The sequence below is a fragment of the Apium graveolens genome, chromosome 10 (genome assembly GCF_009905375.1).
Source record: "Apium graveolens cultivar Ventura chromosome 10, ASM990537v1, whole genome shotgun sequence".
NCBI lineage: Eukaryota > Viridiplantae > Streptophyta > Magnoliopsida > Apiales > Apiaceae > Apium > Apium graveolens.
This window is the reverse complement of record NC_133656.1, coordinates 148335475-148356356: the sequence shown is the minus strand read 5'-3', so window position 1 is coordinate 148356356 and position 20882 is coordinate 148335475. Positions and strand designations below refer to the sequence as shown.

Below are 20882 nucleotides of genomic sequence, written 5' to 3'. Positions count from 1 at the left end.
TCAGTGATTTCTTCATTCTCAGGAGGTACATAAACCTTGATAGGTTCACCAACCTTTTCTTTACCCTTGGATCTTGGATCTATCTGCGGTTGTGATTTAGCCAATGTTGCTTCAGTATTTGTCCTTTCTTTTATCACAATGCCTTTGAGTTTTGAAAGTGTCTTTTTACCAGAAGCTTCAGATTTAGATGTGACTTTCTCTGATTTAAGTCTGGCTTCTTCTTCCATTAAACTCTCCAAGTCCATTCCTGGATTTTCCCGAAGAAATAACTGTCTTGACATTTCTTCATCAAGATCTAAAAGTTCATCAGAACTTATCCTTTTACCAGTAGCAGAACTAATTCTTTTTCCAGTATCAGAACTTGTCCTGTAACTTGTGATTTCAGCTTTTCTTGATGATAAACCTCTACCTTGACTATGACCTCTACCCATTCCAGAGTTTCCTTGATCATCCTTTTCATCATCCTTCCCTTTCAGTGTCTTGGCAGTCTTACATTTGGACTTAATTACTCTCTCCCCCTTTTTGGCATCAGCAGGTAGTAGAAGAGAGACAAGCAATTCCACTGAGGCTTGGATTTCAGTAAGTTGAGATTGCTGAGAAGCTTGATTTTTCATAATATCATCAATCTGAGCTTGTTGTTTCTCTTGAGTCTTCTCAATATAAGCAATCCTGTCAAAGGTAGGTTGGAAGAACTTTTTCTTGTCAATTTTCTGAATTTGGTCCTGTTTGATGAATGCTTCCTGAATCTTGTGTAACTCTGCATGAGTAGTTGAATGGAGACCTTGTAGATGTTTAGTACTCAATGCAGTGACTCTAAGCTGGGTTTTGAAATCATCAGAAATTAACATTTCATCAGCTTTTGTCAAGTGCTCAGCAAGATTCTTTGCAGATGGAACACAAGAGACTGAGTTCCATTCCTTAGTCCACTCCTGTCCTGCAGGAGTTTCACTCCGAGGCACTGGTGCTTCTATGGTAACAAACTTCTTAACAAGTTCAGATTTAAGAACTGTTTGATGAGGGGCATGTCCTGAAGGACATGCTTCATCAGTATCTGCTTGTAGAGCAGCATCACCAGTATCTCCAGCATTTACAGCATCAGAACTTACAGAATCAGTATCTTCTGATAGAACAACAGTGTGAGTAGCAATGGAGGCTTCGGCATCCTCTAATTGCTGATCTGGTTCCAAGTTCTGATCAATAGCCATATCCTGATGCTCACCTATATTCTGATCATCAGCATCTAGATGCAGAGAAGGTGTAGTAGATAATTCTGGAGTGTGAGCAGCATCAATAACAGGTGTTGTTGATGGATTAGTTGTTGTTGGAGCTTCAAAGTAAAGTACTTCAGGCACAACCAAGGTCTGAATATCAATTTCAGCACTTGTGCCTGGAACAACAGGAGATACAGACTTTTGAACAGGAGATACAGATGGTGTGTTGGCCTTTTCAGTAACAACTTTCTGAGATGGAGTTGATGGAGAAGTAGGGACTGGAGCAGATTCCTTTTCTTGTGAGATCAGAGATTCCTGATCCCCTTCCTTAGCTGCTGCTTCTTCATCATCTGAAAATGGCCTTTTTGCCCTCTGTTTCTTGTATCTCTTTGTAGATATGGATTCCTTGGGAGTATCAGGAACAGTCATTCTTCTAAGCCTCTTGAGAAGCCTAGATCCCCCAATTCCAGAATCCTTCCGAGAAGTCACTTTCTCAGCTTCTTTAACAACAGGTTCTGAAGAAGGAACCTGTTCCTCAGTATCAGATTCATCTCTCAAAGCAATCCTCCTTCTCTTTTGAGGTGTTTGAGGAACAGTCTTTGTCCTCTTAGGCTTAGAAGATGAAGGGTTCACAGGAGGTTCTGAGGATGAGGATTGAACTGTCTGTGAAGTTGAGAGATATGATCTAAGATATTGTCTTAGTGTAGGTTGAGTAATATGGATGGTAAGTGCTGATGGTTGTTGTGGTGTTTGGGAGGTTGTTGTTGATTGGATATCAGGATAAATAGAATTATAAGTATCAGGATCAGCATTTACTAAGATCTGTTTTACAGACTGAGGAATCTGTAAAGGTCTAAGCACTGGTTTCTTAGTGTCAGCATTTACCAGGTCATTAAAGTATCGTTTTGCAACTTTAAAAGGTGGAGTTGAGGTACTAATTAGTTGAGGTTCATCAGTACAAAAAGTATATATAAGTTGACAGAATCTAGCAAAGTAGACAACATTCCTATCCTCTGTCATCCTATCCCCAATAAAACCAATTATAGCCGTTGCAAAATTATAATGAGTTTGGTTTATAATGGCATACCCGATGTGCTGATTCATTATGGGGATGGCATCAAAATTCGAACACTTATTCCCAAAAGCTTTAGTGATGCAGTCGAAGAAGAAGCTCCATTCCCTTCTGATATGAGCCCGTTTCAACTGCCCAAGCTTTGCCAAACTCTGTTCATATCCCAAACTGGCCATTAACTCCTGAAGAGCTGATTCCTCTGGAATTGAAAAAATACATCCTTCTGGGAGATGTAGAGCCTTACGTATTATACCAGGAGTAACTGCATATGAAGAATCACCCACTTCGAAAATAATACTAGGAGTACCATTTGAACCACCATTATCAAAGTTTCCAGTCCTCCAAAGTGTCAGAACTTGTTGGTTGGAGAAGACGGAAGGTTGGGTCAACGCATACCCAATTTCACTATGTGCAAGAAGATCTTGCACAAAATGCAATTCAGACGGAGCTTCAGCATTATCAAGAATAACAGCATAATTGTTTGGAACAAATTTAGCTCCATCAATGATTAAATCCTTTGGTGCCATGAAATTAATCGAGATGTGTAAGTGCCTGTTAGGTGTTTGATAGAATGTCTATATGAAAAACCAACGTTAGAAGAAGTAAGAGAGTAAAAGCAATTAGAGAGAAAAAGTGTGAAAGGAAATAAAAGATTAAAAAAAAATCCTCTCTCTGTCTTACTTATACCTTAAAAAAAATGTAACCGTCGGACACCTGTCAGACATGCAGTAATAACGGATAGTTACTGGGCACGAGAAAACAGTAATCATTACTTACCCACGTGCAGTTTTTCAAGGAAAAATCGTTCCACTTACCCAATTATTCCATTAATCAAGGTGAAACAGTTTTAATTCAAAATTGAAACCGTTCCCACTTATTTAATTATTTATCACTGCAACATCAATATTCTGAAAAAAAAATCAAGTGAAAAGGACCATAATAAATCAGATGAGCAAGTACTGATAAAATAAAATCAGAACTTAAGTGAAAACAGAATTTGTATGATCATCAGAATATGAATATATATCAGGATTTATCAATGCATTACAAAATATCTCAGAGATAAGATCTTGAAATAAAAACAATTTTCATTAACATATCAAGAGAATACATTCATGAAATTTAAATTACATCAGAACTTGTACAAGATTTCCCTAAGCTGCTAAACCTAACGTCAACAGCCTTTGTCCTAGCTCAAGAAGCAGGGCAAGGCTGATGATGAAGAAAAACAGGAAGAAGAAAATAAATTATTTCTTCTTCCTACTCTCGACAAACAGAATAGCGAGTCGTATGATTCGCTCTTGCTGGCGGAGAGCTTCCAGCTTTTCCTCCTCCAATCGCTCCAGATAGCGATGGTAGTCTATGTAGAAGAACATGAGGTGGGTAAGTACCTCCTGGGGAACAGAGTCCCATATCTCATCAGGAATGGCAGTAACGTGCCATTCCTGCTGCCAATCAGCACAGCTCAGCTCCATGTTGAAAGTTTCGTAGTTCAAAAACATATTGTATCTGACCATGGTGTTTTTGATATAAAAAGTATGAAGGTGAGTTTGTGAGAAGAGATTTGATGGGAAGGCTGATGTGAAGTGGTTGCTTATATAGGCAAGAGAATGCCAGGAGACGTAAAGAAATTTAATGCTTACAGGTGGAATTAATTCTACCTCGTCTCCCCGGATTTGGAAAAAGAAAAACATTCATTGGAAAGAGAAAACATGGTTTAATGCGCACAAGAAGCAAGTAAAAGTTGACTGTTCAAGTACGAATACCACTATCCCTAACCATAGTGACTATTAATCTTCCACTTCAACATATTCAGGTTTAAACTGAGACTGTTAGGTCAAATTTTATCCACAAATAAGTCAAGTAAAGAATCAGACGTGAATATCAGAACTTAGACTTATATCAGAACTTAACAGTCATCAGAACATAATCTCTTAACTCGAAAAATGAATGCCTATCTTAGTAAATCCTCACACAAATTTTGATTTATATTCTTCAGAACATAATCATCAGAACATGCAATCAAAACTTGTCCTCAGAATTTGTGCAATGTGACACAATGACTGTTCATCTAAAACAACATAGATCACTACAGTGATTTTCATCATTCATATGGAGTGGTTAGTGTGTGCATTAAGCTAAATATCAGACAAAGAGTAAAGTCTGATTTACTTCAGTACATCTTAGAAATAAGGCATAACTAAAACTTTGCTAAAGAGCTGTCATTATCCTGAAACCTACTGGTGAATGAGTTCATGCTTGAGTCCACCTCAACTATTGTGTGCTAATTTTGTGCATCTTTTTAAATTCCTTTTTACAGTGGCTTCTCAGTGTAAGTGAGTCACGACTGCTTATCAGAATTTATGCTATTATCAGAGTATTTCTCCAGTAATCATAGAGTGTGAAAAGTCACCAAGAAAATATTTTATTTGCTTTTCTGATGCATATTACTTAATACCAGCAATGCACTTGGGTCTTCCCTTCCACATTTTTACTCTAGATCTCAAAGGAGTACCTGATTTTTAATCCTTGTTTCATTTTTTTTTCTTTTGATAAGTGAGGTTTATCGGCACTTAGTTCATTCAACAGGTTTACTAGCATCAGAACTTAACAGATGAGCAGCATTATTCTAGTTTGTGACTTAGTAATAAGATAGACAAAGTAAACTCAACTAAGCCCAATTATCAGAATTTGCTTGTGTTAATAGATTTCCACAGAAATAATTACTTCTTACATGGGATCCCTTGTTTATTGAAGAGTACTAGGTCAGCATCTAGCACAGTTATCCTCATAGGATTGAATAGTTACCTAAATAGACATATCACTATCAGAGTTTAGAAACATTGATCAGACAACAGTCAGTACTTAAACATATTTTTCATTTAAGCACAGAATACACAAAGAGATTGAATTCTGTAAATACTGATCATAAAATCTGATGTAACAGAACAAAACTAAGCAGATTTAGAGAAAGAACCTGAAACCATTCCAAGTTCATTTACCAATCTTGTAAAAGTAGCTTCACACAATGGTTTTGTGAAGATATCTGCTAATTGTGGAGTTCCAGGAGCAGAAAATTCCTGCTTTACTTCATGGTCTTTGCAGAACTCTTCCATGATCAAATTCTTGAACTCAGTGCCATTATCACTTCTTAAAATTTTTATAGTGTCTTTGACCAACTTATCCAGTTGTTTGACATGATCAATCAAGTTAGATGCAGTTTCACTTTTTATGTGCAAGAAATACACCCATGTGTATCTGGTAAACTCATCTACTATAACCATAGCATATTTCTTCTTTGCAATAGACATGACATTCACTGGACCAAATAGATCAACATATAGTAGGTGATAAAGCTCAAGAATTGAAGATTCAGTCTTGCTCTTGAAAGAGGATTTTTTTTTTTGCCTTTTGACATGAATCACAAAGGCCATCAGGAGCAAATACTGATTTTGGCAGTCCTCTCACAAGATCTTTCTTGACTAGTTCATTTATATTGTTGAAATTTAAATGAGAGAGTTTCTTGTGCCAATCCCAGCTTTCTTCAATTGATGCTCTACTTAACAGACAGATTGCAGAACCATCAGAACTTGTTGAAAGCTTGGCTTCATAAATGTTACCATGCCTGTATCCCTTTAGAACAACTTTGCCTGTAGATTTGCTTACAACTTCACAGTGTTCTTCAAAGAAATCCAGATGATAACATATGTCACAGTTTTGACTAACACTCAGCAGATTGTGTTTAAGTCTTGAGACAAGAGCTACTTTTTCAATGATGACATTCCCAAGATTGATATTGCCATATCTCAGAGTTTTTCCCATGTTGCCATCTCCATAAGAAACACATGGGCCAGCTTTCTCCACAAAGTCTGATAGCAGGGCTTTATTTCCAGTCATATGTCCTAAACATCCACTGTCCAGAACTAGAAAGTTTTTCCTATTGCCCTGCCATCACAAAGACCACTAATGATTAGTTTTAAGGACCCAGACTTGCTTGGATCCTTTGGCCTTATTAAGTTTGTTAACATTTGCAGCGGATTTAACATCAGAGTTTATGTTAACATTTTTCTTATCAGAATTTACAGTATCAGACTTTGCATCAGAACTTACACTAGAAAGAATAATGCTAACTTTCTTTAAAGAAGGTTTTATTTGATAATAATCATAGTACAAACTATGATATTCCTTACAAGTATAAATGGAATGCCATAAACTGCCACAATGAAAACAAGGATTTTGTGGCTTAAACCTAACAGACTGACTCTTAACTCCTGACTTAGAAGGTAAGGATTTTATATTCTTATTCTTCCTGCAAAAAGAAGCCAGATGGTTAGAATTTCCACAGTTATAGCATTTCTTTCTAGGAGCATTAGGAACAGGCATATAATTATTGCTTTTATTCACACCTTCCTTTCAATTCCTATTTTTCCTAGGTGGCTTTACCTTGTTTACATCCTTAATCTCTTTCAGCTTATACTTAAGCTGCTTCTTTGTCATTAAGCCTATGTTAACTTCAATTGTCTTATCCTGTTTTAATTTGTCAGAAGTTGACTCTGCCTTAACTTCTGTCTCAGTATCTTTCATCTTTTCAGAATCAGACTTTACAGATTTAGATACAAACTTAACAGGATTTAACTTTGGCTTAGTAGTTTGTTTAACAATAATTGGCTTAATTTGTTCAGTTCCCGTTTCACTTTTATCATCTCCATAACCTAAGCCCTCTTTCCAGTTTCCACTACTTAATAAATTCTGAGTTATTTTGCCAGAGTTAGTCCAAGTCCTGATAACCTCTCTTTCCTTTTCTAATTCAGTTTTTAGAGATTGATTTAATTTTAACACTTCATCTCTAACATAAAAAGCATCATCTCTTTCTTTCTGAGTTTGATGGAACATAACTAACTCTTTTTCTAAATAGTCATTCCTTTTCTTAAAAGCCATATTTTCAGAAGTTAACCTATCACAAGTTAAAATCTGATCTCTATAACTAATGAATATGGTTTTAAGATAAGATCTCAACTCAGTATTATCATCAGTATGAAAAGCATAAGTTGTTTGAGGTACCTTTAGCTCAGCAGCTTCAGAACTGCTATTAGCATTTGCCATCAAGGCATAGTTCTCCTCATGTTCAGAATCTGAAGTGTCTGTCCAGCTTTTCTTCTTTGTGACAAGTGCCTTGCCGTTGTCACTTTTTCCTTTCTTGCAATCAGGAGATATGTGGCCTTTCTCACCATAATTGTAGCATTTAACATTTGAGTAATCTCCTATGTCAGACTTTCCAGCTTTGCCTTCAGATTTTATGAATCCCTTCTTATCAGAACTTTCACTTTTCCAGGAAAACTTCTTTCCCCTTCTGAATTTCCTGTAGGCTATCTTTGTGATACCCTTCACCATAAGAGCACACAATTTCATCATATCTTCATCAGCATCCATCTCAGATAGACTTTCAGTTTCTGAATCCTCATCACTATCAGAACTTGATGACTCAGTATCAGACTTTATGATGAGAGCTTTTCCTTTGCCTTTATTTGAGATAACCACTTTGGGGGATTCCTCCTCAGCCTTAAGAGCAACTATTCTTGACTTTCTCACATGCCTCTTGCTTCTTTTATCCATCTTAAGTTCATTAGTTTTGAGCATTCCATAAATTTCATCAAGAGCATAGTTGTCTCTTATAGTAGTTGCCTTCAAATCCCAATTTTCAGGAAGAGCTAAAAGGAATTTAAGATTAGTATCTTCAAGATCATATTCCTTATCCACCAGTGACAGATCATTCAAGAGTTTGAAAAATCTATCATATAAACTAGTTAATGACTCATCAAGTTTTGAGTCAAAGTGCTCATACTCTTGAGTGAGTATAGTCCTCCTGTTTTTCTTAATTAAATCAGTTCCCTGGAATCTTGTCTCCAAGGCATCCCATATCTCCTTTGCAGTCTTGCAGTTAATTACCCTATTTGACAAGACATTATCAATGGCACTATGCAGCAAATGCCTTACCTTTGCATCCTTGGCAATAGATGATATATCTTCAGCTGTATATTCACTTTTCTCCTTTGGTACAGTCTGTGCTGGCTGATCTGCAACTACAACAGACAGCTTGGTTGGCTTATGTGGACCTTCATTAATTCTGTCAAGGTATTCTGGATCTGTAGCTTCCAGAAACATAGTCATCCTCACTTTCCATATGGGATACGCAGAAGGTTTCAGTAGAGGAACCCTAATAGTCTCATATCGATTATGGATTTGAGTCTTTGGAGTTTCTTCAGTTTTGGTGGGCTTGGTTGGAGTTTTCTCTTCTTCAGACATGATTGTTTTGGATCTTTACTGTATATATGTTAACAGACTACTCTGATACCACTTGTTAGGTCACACACACTGTAGAAGGGGGTTGAATACATTTTCTAGTACAATCAAATTGAATGAAGAACACAAGTATGAAACACAGAATAATATTATTAATGAAACAGTATTACAATGGAGCCGTTCTCCCTCAGTGATGAAAAAATATCACGAGAGCTGCTAAGGTTACAATGAATTATATCCTCGATTAAGATAACACTTATAGTGTAAACCCTATGCTGTGTTTATATAGACACACAGTTACAAGATAAACTTCTAATTGATATCGAACATAAGTCTGCATCCTAAAATATATCAACTAGTTATCTTTTCTTCCAAGTATTCTACTCTTCATAGAATTCTTCTCCATGCATATCTCTTCTTGTGTTTGCCTTAATCTTCTTTCCTTCAATTAGTCGTCTTCCTCATCTGAAAGTCTTCTTAAGTCCTGATATTATCTCCTGATAAATATCTTCTGATATCTTAAGTTCTGATAACTTAAGTTCTGATATCTTAAGTTCTGACTTCAGTATAAGTATTGATTTCCAGTTAAGTCCTGATTTGTCCTGTTAGTTAAGATCTGAAAACTAAATACAAATCATTATTAGACATGACATCACAAATATATCTAATAATAACTTATCTTTCATCAAAACAATCACAAGTTTATAACTAGAATTGACGTTAAACGCATAATGACTCACAACATATCCTTTCTACTAGAGTTATACAAGGCTTCATGCTATTATTGAACACATAACAAAGATGCTTATTTGACCGTGCAATGAATGAGGTCCCAAAAGACTTATGCAATAATACCCATGCAGCGAGCGTTAGGTTAGCGGATTCCAGACTATAAAAGCCTTAGGTCACTAGGCACAAAGTCCCCTAGAACTTAATAACTCGAGTATTAAAGAGCTCACTCTTGATCAATTATGCATAAACACATACTTTTTTTTCTTTTTCTTTTCTCTTTTTTTCTTTTTTTTCAACAATTTCTGAATGAGTGTGTTTCGCTCCATCTCATTCAACCCTAGACTACTCATAAAAATATGAGCTGACTACTAGCCATTTGACGCCTATCCTTACAACAACTAGCAATGAAATCCAAGTTTTTCTCCAGATAAAAAAATCTGTATTTTTACGTCATTACGAGAATATCACAAATTCTAAATATAACCAAGTGATTAAATCTTAACAACAAACAAGTATGATAATGATCTAGGTCAAAAGCAACCCAATAAGACTTTATGAAATTTTTTGTTTCTGGCATGCAAATCAATTCATTAAGACTTAAACATCCCTCTATTTGTCATCACCACATTCAAATCAACATCAACTTATCAAATAACATAGTTCATCTTAAGGGATCATGCTAAATATGCATGCAAATGCAACTATATGAAATCACATAAAAATAAACAAATATGTCCTATATGAACAATCATGCAAAAATCTGAATGAAATACAACTAAACATGCAACATGAATCTATATGAACTATATGGACACACACAAACTAATCCTTACATTATCACCCCCAAACTTAAAATTTTCAATGTCCTCATTGAAGGCAATAATAAGGATTTCAGGCTTACCTAGTCGTCAGAAAGATCACCCTCTTCGGGTGGAGGATCAGGTAGCCAATCAACCTCGACACCAGTGGCTCGGAAAATAGTGCCCAAAGCCTATGTCAAATCTGCAGCAAAATGATGGTGAATGTCGTGCATGGCCTCCATACGCCTAGCCACTCTCCTGTACTGCTCATCACCAACACCAGTCCTATCAACTACCTGCTGCACATGAGAAGAACCCTCTGTAGGCACTAGAGGATCCGTCCAGCCACTCTCTATATCATCAAAAATATATCCCAACCCCTTATCATGGGGTGCACCTAAGAATGAATAACTCAAGTGATCTGGCATTCGGTTGAGCTCAAGTGTGGGAGCTTCTTCAATAGATGGTTCAAAATGCTCTTGAGAAATTTTCAGCTCTGCTAACCCAAGAGAATCAAATGGCATATCCAACTTCCTCCTCCACGGAGGTGCATTCAAAACCTGTAGTTGCTTTGATCCTTCTTCATTTTTAATAACTGATTCCCCTATTAAGGATCTCTCTAGGGTATCTGACTTTGGCAATTGCTCAAGTTCCGAATTCACTCCAGAGTCGACCCGCTCTACTTTAAAGCACTCCTATTTAGCTGTGGGTAACTTTATTGCCTTGAACACATTAAAAGTGACCTTTTGATCGTAAACCTTCATCGTAAGCTCTCCTTTTTGCATATCGATCATAGTTCGGCCAGTAGCTAAGAATGGTCTCCCCAAGATAATGGGAATCTTCTTATCCTCCTCAAAGTCAAGAATTACAAAGTCAGCAGGAAAGATAAGTTTATCCACCTTGACCAACACATCCTCCACAATGCCTCGTGGATATTTAATAGAATGATTGGCCAACTGTAAGGACATATATGTCGGCTTCGGATCAGGTAGACCAAGCTTCTTGAAGATAGACAAGGGCATCAGATTGATGCTAGCTCCCAAATCACATAAACACTTGTCAAATGATAAGTTTCCGATGGTACAAGAAATAGTGAAGCTTCCAGGATCTTTAAGCTTCAGAGGCAACTTCTGTTGCAGCACAGCACTGCATTCCTCCGTAAGAGCAATGGTCTCTAAGTCATCGAGCTTCACTTTCCGAGAGAGAATACCTTTCAAAAACCTCGTATAGCTAGGCATATGTTCAAGAGCTTCAGCGAAAGGTATGTTGATATGAAGTTTCTTGAACACCTCCAGAAACTTAGCAAATTGCTTATCCAACTTCTGCTTCTGCAGCCTTTTAGGAAAAGGGGTGGAGGATAGATCTGTTTCTCCCCTGTATTACCCTCAGGAGGAGTGTGTTCCACAGTAGTCTTCCTTGGTTCCACCCTGCTTCCTTCTGCACTTCTTCTTCATCCACAATCTCATTTTCTGGAATTTACAAGGGTGCAGATGCACCTACATTCTGGACTAAATTTTCAGACTCTTCATCTTGCTGAATTTGGGGACTTGCGACCCTTCCAAACCTCAAGGTGATGGCGTTCACCTATTTTTCAACTTTCCTCTCACCTGGATTGGTTTCTGTATCACTAGGAAGCGTTCTGGTGGTCGATTTAATAAGATGTTAGCAATTTTCCCTATTTGGTTCTCCAGATTCCGGATAGAAACAACCTGGCTTTGGCATATATGAGCCTGTTTTTGCACATAAGCCTCAACTCCTCCAATTCAGATTTTTTATTCGAAGATTGACTTGCATCATGAGTTCATTATTGAAGTTGGAGTTGTTGTCTTGGTACAAATTGTTGCTGAAAACCAGGAGGATTGAATTGATTGGATCCAAACTGCTGATAAGGTTGTTGTACCACATTCTGATTGTTGCTCCAGCTGAAGTTAGCATGATTCCGGTTGTCAAGATAATAAGTGTCTGGAACTGGTTGCTGAGATCTCTGAAATTTACTCACAAACTGAGTTGATTCACTAGATATAGCGCATTGCTCCATCGCATGTGAACCTGCACACAGCTCACAAACTCTGGTTATCTGATTAACACCATAGTTAGCCAGAAAATCAATCTTCATAGACAACGCCTTTAGTTGAGCAGTGATAGTCGTAGCTGTATCCACTTCAAGAACTCCTGTTACCTTGCCCTGTGGCAATATCTGGGCTGGATACTAATATTCATTAGCATCTATCAGTTCAATTAAATCATAAGCTTCCTCATAGCTCTTTGCCCATAATGCTTCACTTGATGCTGCATCAATTATGGGTCTTGATTGTGCTCCCAAACCGTTATAGAAGCAATTGATGATCATCCAATCAGGCATTCCATGATGAGGACACTTCCTAAGCATCTCCTTGTAGCGCTCCCAAGCTTCACACAAAGATTCTCCCGTTTGCTGCGCAAATTGAGTAAGAATATTCCTGATTGCAGCTGTCTTTGCCATAGGGAAGAATTTTGTGAGAAACTTTTGAGCAAGGTCTTCCCAAGTAGTAATCGAACCATCTAGTAGAGAGTGTAACCAGCTCTTAGCCTTATCCCTCTGAGAGAATGGGAATAGTCTCAGCTTCACAACATCTTCAGAAACACCGTTAAACTTGAAGGTGTCGCAGATCTCAATGAAATCCCTAATGTGTATATTGGGATCTTTCGTTGAAGAACCCCCAAACTGGATTGGATTCTGCACCCATTGAATTATGTCAGGCTTGATCTCAAAGGTATTAGCTGTGATAGCTGGCCTGACAATGCTAGATTGAATGTCATTGATCTTGGGTTGAGAAAAATCCATCAAGGCTTTCGTTCGTGCTGTTGGATCTCCCATTGTAATGAGTACCTGAAACACAAACAAATAAACCGTAAAAGTAAAAGAATCCGAGTCGGTGAATTTTAACGACCACTGATGACAAGCAGATAAACTAAAAATTAACACCGAGTCCCCGGCAGCGGCGCCAAAAACTTGTTAGGGTGAAAACATGCGCTAATATTCACGCAAGTATACGCGTTCGCAAGTAGTATATGATATAAATCAGATTCGTTCCCACAGAGACTGGTTTAGGTTAAGTTCAGTTTATGCACCTATGCAACAATGTATGGTTATCACTCAATGCTAGGATATCAATCAATCACCACACACCAAGATATTGAAATAAATTAACTATTGAAATCCATAAATAAATCCGTTAGAACCCCACGATAACGATTAGTTCATAATTGAACTCATCATCACCATGGGTTCCAATGAAAGCATGATAATAAATAATAAAAGAGTGCTAGGGTTTAAAGACAAATCGAAAATAAGTATCCAAGTATCAACTATATTGAAGAAAACAAGAGTCTTATTCTCCATAGCCTTCTCGTGCTCTCTAGGTCTTCTTATTGCTCTCTCAGGACTCCTTGTTGTTAAAAGCGTCTTTTTATGGGTATATATAGGCTCCAGGATGCTCAGGACTCTCAAAATCTTCAATTTTATCTAAAATCAGGATTCTGGGGTCACGCGGCCTCGCTGAAATAGTGTTTCAGCGGCGCGGGCGCGCTGCCTTCTGGCATGGCCGCACTGACATTCTGGAATTTTTCTGACCAATCTTGTTTTGGCCATATCTTGAGTTCTGCTCGTCAGAATTAGGCGATTCAAATGCCCACGCGAAGCTAAAGAGATTCTCTAAAAATTGAGAATGGCCTAGGCTTCCAATTCTGATCTTTTTCAGCATAATTCTTTGAAAAGCTTCTTTCTTCCTTTAACTGATGCCTGAAATGCAATAACACAAAAATACATCAAAAATACCAACAACTTGAGTCCAAAACACCAACTTAAGCTTGTAATGAAGCGTTCCAAGTAGATATAAAATCCACTTATCAGTTAGCCATAACACCTATTGTTAGGAATATGTGTATTAGTTTGATGATAAGTTAAGCAAAACACTTAAGTAGAAATCTAGTATTTGTAGCCTCAACGGATAAGACCATCTTGGCTATCCGTTGAAGGAGTAGCTTTACTTAGCAATAAGTTTAGTATGGTAGCACATTTCACTCTCTGGTATCAAGCTGTAATTCTTAGTTGTTGTTAGGAAATAATCAGTCATGTTGACTACTAATGGATGTACAAATAGGAGGGCTAATTGTAAATATTTCATGCCTTGTAATTTTGTATAAGTGAAGAAGTGTCAACGGATATTGAAGACCTTCAACGGATAAGAAACAAAGCTTCAACGGATGTCACTAATACTTCAACGGATAATATCCATCAACGGATAAGTGCTTCAACGGATAAAGACTTCAACTGATAATGCATCAACGGATAAAGCTTCAACGGATAAAGCCTCAACGAATAAGGCATCAACGGATGAAAGCTTCAACGGATGCTTAGTTCATTAGTAGTTGATAGTGACAATTCACAAGCTGACAGAGGCACATGGATTGACAGAGACATACTGGAATGTGGAAGCCTCTAGGAGGAATCAAGAAAATGCAGCATTTCCATTCTGATGCAAACAAGGAAGTATTCAAAGATTTACAGATTATCCTAGATTGCATTGGATAGAGAAATGAAGAAGAAACATGTGAAGAATCTTTTCAATTGTATTTTACAGTTTGTCTTCACTTGTAAACTTGGTGATATATAAACCAAGTAGCAGCTAGTAATTAGATATGAATTTTCCTTGAGCTGTTTAGAAATATCAAAAGAGAAAATCATCTAGTTTGTACTAGGAAGCAGCTGTGATTTAATTCTTTGAATCACAGATTTTCTGAAATAACACATCTTTGGTGGAACAACAAATCCACCAGAAAAGTTTTTTTTGTTCTTTGTGTTCATTACATTTGTGTTTGAATATATATCTGTCTGCATCAGCTTCAAGCAATTCACACACATTTGATCACTCAAACATTTAGCCTTAGAAACTGCTCAAAACTTGAAAAAGTTTTGAGATTTAAATACAACCCCCCTTCTGTAAATCTCATTGTTAGTCCACTGGGAATAACAATTGGTATCAGAGCAAGCTCTTAACATACAAAGAGTTTAAAGATCTATTTTGCTAACATCATGAGTGCACAGAAGAATCCTCCTCCTAACATCATGAATAGGAAGCATATTGGTGTAAAGATCCCAGTCCTGGAAAAAGATAATTATCATCACTGGAAAGTGAAGATGCATTTACATCTTCTTTCTCAAGATGAAAGCTACATCAACTGTATTGAAAATGGTCCTCACATCCCTCACAAAGTAGCCACAACTGCTACTGCAACAGTTGTTGTTGGACAGTCCATTCCCAAGCCAAAAGCAGAATGGACTATTGAAGACATGGAAGAAATCCGCAAGGATAAGAGAGCCATGAACATTATGTTTAATGGCTTAGATCAAGATATGTTTGACAATGTCATCAATAGCCAAACTGCAAAGGAAGTTTGGGATACTGTACAAATCATCTGTGAAGGTACTGAGCAGGTCAGAGAAAACAAGATGCAGCTTCTTATTCAACAGTATGAATATTTTCACTTTGAAGAAGGTGAATCACTAAATGATACCTTCAACAGGTTTCAGAAACTGTTGAATGGATTGAAGCTGTGTGGTAGAGTGTACCAAGTCAAGGATTCCAACTTAAAATTTCTTAGGTCTCTGCCAAAGGAGTGGAAGCCCATGACTGTCTCTTTGAGAAATTCTCAAGATTATAAGAACTTCACACTTGAAAGATTATATGGAATTCTGAAGACTTATGAACTTGAAATGGAGCAGGATGAGCTGTTGGAAAAGGGAAAGAGAAAAGGAGGAACAGTTGCTCTTGTAGCTGACAGTGAAAAGATGGAAGCCAGGAATGAGGAGAAGATAATTCCAAGTCTCAAAATTGGTACAAGCAAATCAGAATCAAGCAAGGGTAAAGAGCAAGTTGCTGAGGATGAAGACAATTCCAGTCAGGATGAATCTGATGATATTGAAGAACATTTGGCCTTTCTGTCCAGGAGGTTTGCAAAAATGAAGTTCAGGAAAAACACAAAGTTCACTAAGCCAAACAAAAACATGGTGGACAAATCAAAGTTCAAATGTTACAACTGTGGCATTAGTGGACACTTTGCAAGTGAGTGTAGGAAGCCAAATTCTGAGAAAAAGAAATTTGAGCAAATTGATTACAAAAAGAAGTATTTTGATTTGCTCAAACAAAAGGAAAGAGCATTTCTCACTCAAGATGATTGGGCAGCAGATGGGGTAAATGAAGATGATGATGTGGAATATGTCAACCTAGCCCTGATGGCTAATTCTGATGAAAATGAAACTAGTTCATCAAGCAACCAGGTAATTACTACTGATCTCTCTCAGCTTTCTAAACATGAATGCAATGAAGCCATAAATGATATGACCAATGAATTATATCATTTGCGTGTTTCCCTTAAATCACTAGCAAAAGAAAACACTAGGATCAAGGAGAATAATGTGTTTTTAAGTGATAGGAATGCTGTGTTAGAGGATCAGGTAATTGAGCTTGAAAAGATGAAACTTAAATGCTTGACTGTTGAGAGTGAACTAGCAGAAGCTGTTAAGAAAGTAGAAATTCTTTCTACACAGTTAGAAAGTGAGCAAGAGGTAATCAAGGCCTGGAAAACATCTAGGGATGTTAGTGTTCAGATTGCAAAGGTTCAGGGAATTGAATCATTCTGTGAGGATGCCTGGAAGAAAAACAAAAAAGAGTTAGAATTAATTGATGGATTGTCAACGGATGTGGAATCAACGGATGATGAAAGTTATCCATTGAAGGAAGAAAAGGAGCATCCGTTGAAGGCTCATCAATTAAAACAGGCAAATTATTTTAAAAATAAAAGTCTCATTAAAAAGAATGATTCAACTCTCAAGAACTTTGTCAAAGAAGGAGCTAGCACATCCAGAGATGTCAGTAAGGTGAATATAGGACACATGACTCTAGATCAGCTAAAAGGTAGGCTTAAGTTGGTTGAGGATAAGAAGGAAACTAAAAGAAAATCTAAAAGAAATGGGAAGGTAGGGATTAATAAACATAACAATTACACACCTGATAGGTATGCTCCTAGAAAAAGCTGTGTGCATTGTAAAAGTGTTAATCACCTATCTGATAATTGCAAATCTGTTAAAAATGCTCCCATGCCTAAAATGTCTATGTCACCTCTGCATGTTATGCCTGTTATGTCTCACCAGAATCCCCATGCACATTTTGCAAACATGCCATATATTAACAATCCTTATTTTACTACATTTAGTATGCCTCAAATGCCATACAATATGCCTATATGGAATAACATGTTTGCACAACCTATGCCTTATCAAATTCAAACAAATGTGTTAAATGATTCTGTGACTAACCCTACACTTCAACCAACCACATCTGAGACCAAGGGTGACCCAAAGTTACCTAAGTCAAAAGATGAAGGAGGAATGAAGTCTAGGAAAAAGACTAACAAGGCTGGACCCAAGGAAACTTGGGTACCAAAATCAACTTGATTGATTTTGTTGTGTGCAGGGATAAAGAAGAAATCTATGGTACTTGGACAGTGGTTGTTCAAGACACATGACAGGAGATTTCACCCTGCTCACAGAGTTTAAGGAAAGAGCTGGCCCTAGCATAACCTTTGGAGATGACAGCAAAGGATTCACTATGGGATATGGCTTGATTTTAAAAGAAAATGTCATCATTGATGAAGTTGCATTGGTTGATGGTCTCAAACATAATTTATTGAGCATCAGTCAACTATGTGACAGAGGGAATACTGTTTCCTTCAATTCTTAAGCCTGTATTGTCACAAGTAAAAAGGACAATAAAGTGGTTCTAACTGGAGTTAGAAAAGGGAATATGTACTTAGCTGATTTCAACTCTACAGATGCAGAATCCATAACTTGTCTTCTCAGCAAAGCAAGTCCAGTTGAAAGTTGGCTATGGCACAAGAAGCTGTCCCATTTGAATTTCAAGACAATGAATGATCTAGTCAAAAAGGACTTAGTTAGAGGAATGCCTCTAGTGGAATTCACAAGGGATGGGCTGTGTGATGCTTGTCAGAAAGAAAGTGGGATCATGCGTGAGTTCTCAGCTCCAAGAACTCCACAACAAAATGGTGTGGTGGAAAGGAAGAACAGATCACTAATTGAAGCTGCAAGGACAATGCTTGAAGAGTCAAAACTCCCAACTTATTTTTGGGCTGAGGCTGTTAACTGTGCATGTTACACTCAGAATATTTCTCTAATCAATCAGGCAAAATGCATGACTCCCTATCAATTATTCAAGAGAAAAAAACCAACTTTAAACTTTTTACATGTCTTTGGTTGCACATGCTACATCTTAAGGAATCAATCTGATCACAAAGGGAAGTTTGATGAAAAGGCTGATGAAGGAATATTTGTTGGTTATTCTGCTGGAAAATTATATAGGGTCTACAATCTAAGAACCAACATTGTCATGGAATCTGTACATGTTGTGTTTGATGATAAAAAGATTGATGGACTAACAGATGAGGGACATCATGAAGGACTCAAATTTGACAACATTGAGATATACTGTGATGATGGTGAAAGTGAGAATGATGAAGAAGGCATCTCAAGAAGAATTCAGAATCTGCCTTTGGATAATGCACAGAATGCTGCATCCGTTGAAAGTCATAATTCAGCTTCCGTTGAAAGAAGCAATGCAGCATCCGTTGAAAGACAAAGTGCATCATCCGTTGAAGTTCATAATGAAGCATCCGTTGATCGCAGTCTGTCAACGGATAATCAATTCACTTCATCAGTTGATAGAGCTCCCAATTCCTTTCAAAGGATCAGCAACTCAGGGGGAGTTTCAACAAATCAACATTCTATCTCACATCATGAAAATACTGAGGCAACCTCATCTAGGGCTAATCTACCACCTCAAAGGAAATGGACCAAGAATCACCCTTTTGAACTGATCATTGGTGATGCTACATCAAAAGTACAAACTAGAAGGGCTACTCAAGATGAATGTCTGTATAGTAGCTTTCTATCACAGGAGGAGCCTAAGAGAGTGGAAGAAGCTCTATTGGATCCAGATTGGATTTTAGCAATGCAAGAGGAGCTAAACCAATTTGAGAGGAACAAAGTATGAAAGCTGGTACCCAAGCCAAAGAACAAGAGTTCTATTGACACAAAATGGGTATTCAGAAACAAGATGGATGAAAATGGCATTGTCATAAGGAATAAAGCCAGATTGGTTGCTAAAGGCTATTCTCAACAAGAGAGAATAGATTTTGATGAAACATTTGCTCCAGTTGCCAGACTTGAAGCCATCAGAATCTTTCTAGCCTATGCAGCTAATGCCAATTTCAAAGTCTATCAGATGGATGTCAAGAGTGCATTCCTAAATGGGGAATTGGAGGAAGAAGTTTATGTAAGCCAACCTCCAGGTTTTGAAGATCAAAATTTTCCAGACCATGTGTATTATCTGTTGAAAGCACTCTATGGACTAAAGCAAGCACCTAGAGCCTGGTATGAGACTTTGTCAAAATTCCTTCTAGATAATCATTTCACAAGAGGTACTGTTGACAAAACTCTCTTCTTTAGAAATGTTAATGGCTCTAAGATACTTGTACAAATTTATGTAGATGATATTATATTTGGATCTACAGATGATAAGCTTTGTAAAAAGTTTGCTAAATTAATGCAAAGTAAATATGAAATGAGCATGATGGGAGAGCTAACTTACTTTCTTGGTTTACAAGTTAAACAAGTTAGTGGTGGAATTTTCATTAGCCAAACTAAATATATTTATGATCTTTTAAAGAAGTTTGACTTAATGGATTGTTCACCTGCAAAAACTCCCATGGCCACTGCTACTAAGCTTGAATTAAACAAGGCTGAAAAGTCTGTGGATATTACAAGTTATAGAGGCATGGTTGGCTCACTTTTATATTTAACTGCTAGTAGACCTGATATAATGTTTTCTACATGTCTCTGTGCTAGATTTCAAGCTGACCCTAAAGAATCTCACTTAGTGGCTATTAAAAGAATTTTCAGATATCTCAAGGGGACTCCAAATCTAGGAATTTGGTACCCTAGAGAATCTGGTTTTGATCTAATTGGCTACTCAGATGCAGATTATGCAGGTTGCAAAATAGACAGGAAAAGCACAACAGGCACCTGTCAATTTCTAGGGAACAAGCTTGTATCATGGTTCAGCAAGAAGCAGAATTCTGTTTCCACATCAACAGCTGAACCTGAGTACATTGCTGCTGGTAGTTGCTGTGCACAGATACTATGGATGAGGAATCAACTATTTGACTATGGTCTGACTGTTGACAAAATTCCAATATTCTGTGACAACACAAGTGCCATTGCCATTACTGAAAATCCAGTGCAGCACTCAAGAACCAAGCACATTGATATCAAGTACCACTTTATTAGGGAACATGTGATGAAAGGTACAGTGGAACTTCATTTTGTTCCAAGTGAAAAGCAGATTGCAGACATATTTATCAAGCCACTTGATGAATCAACATTCACAAGATTAGTAAGTGAGTTAGGTATGCTTAATTATTCATAATCTATGTCATCTATATAATCTGTCTTGAAGCCTGAAATGAAATTTGCTGCAAGAACAAAGTTGGCTTTAATTTAGACTTATCCTATCAACGGATATTCTCTATCCGTTGAAAGCCAAAATTGTTCTATCAACGGATATTCATTATCCGTTGAAAGACAAATACATTTCTGGTAATTTTATCCTTCAACGGATAAAATGGTGGTGTTCATCAACGAATAACTATTTC

The 20882-nt window shown here is 37.3% G+C and overlaps 1 non-coding gene across 1 annotated transcript; it reads left to right on the top strand.

Annotated features, from left to right (window-relative positions):
- Positions 1-12475: 12475 nt before the first annotated feature.
- On the top strand, positions 12476-12582 carry LOC141694748 (small nucleolar RNA R71). The gene has a single exon (XR_012564032.1). It is a non-coding gene; the product is annotated as a small nucleolar RNA R71 (small nucleolar RNA).
- Positions 12583-20882: the final 8300 nt, after the last annotated feature.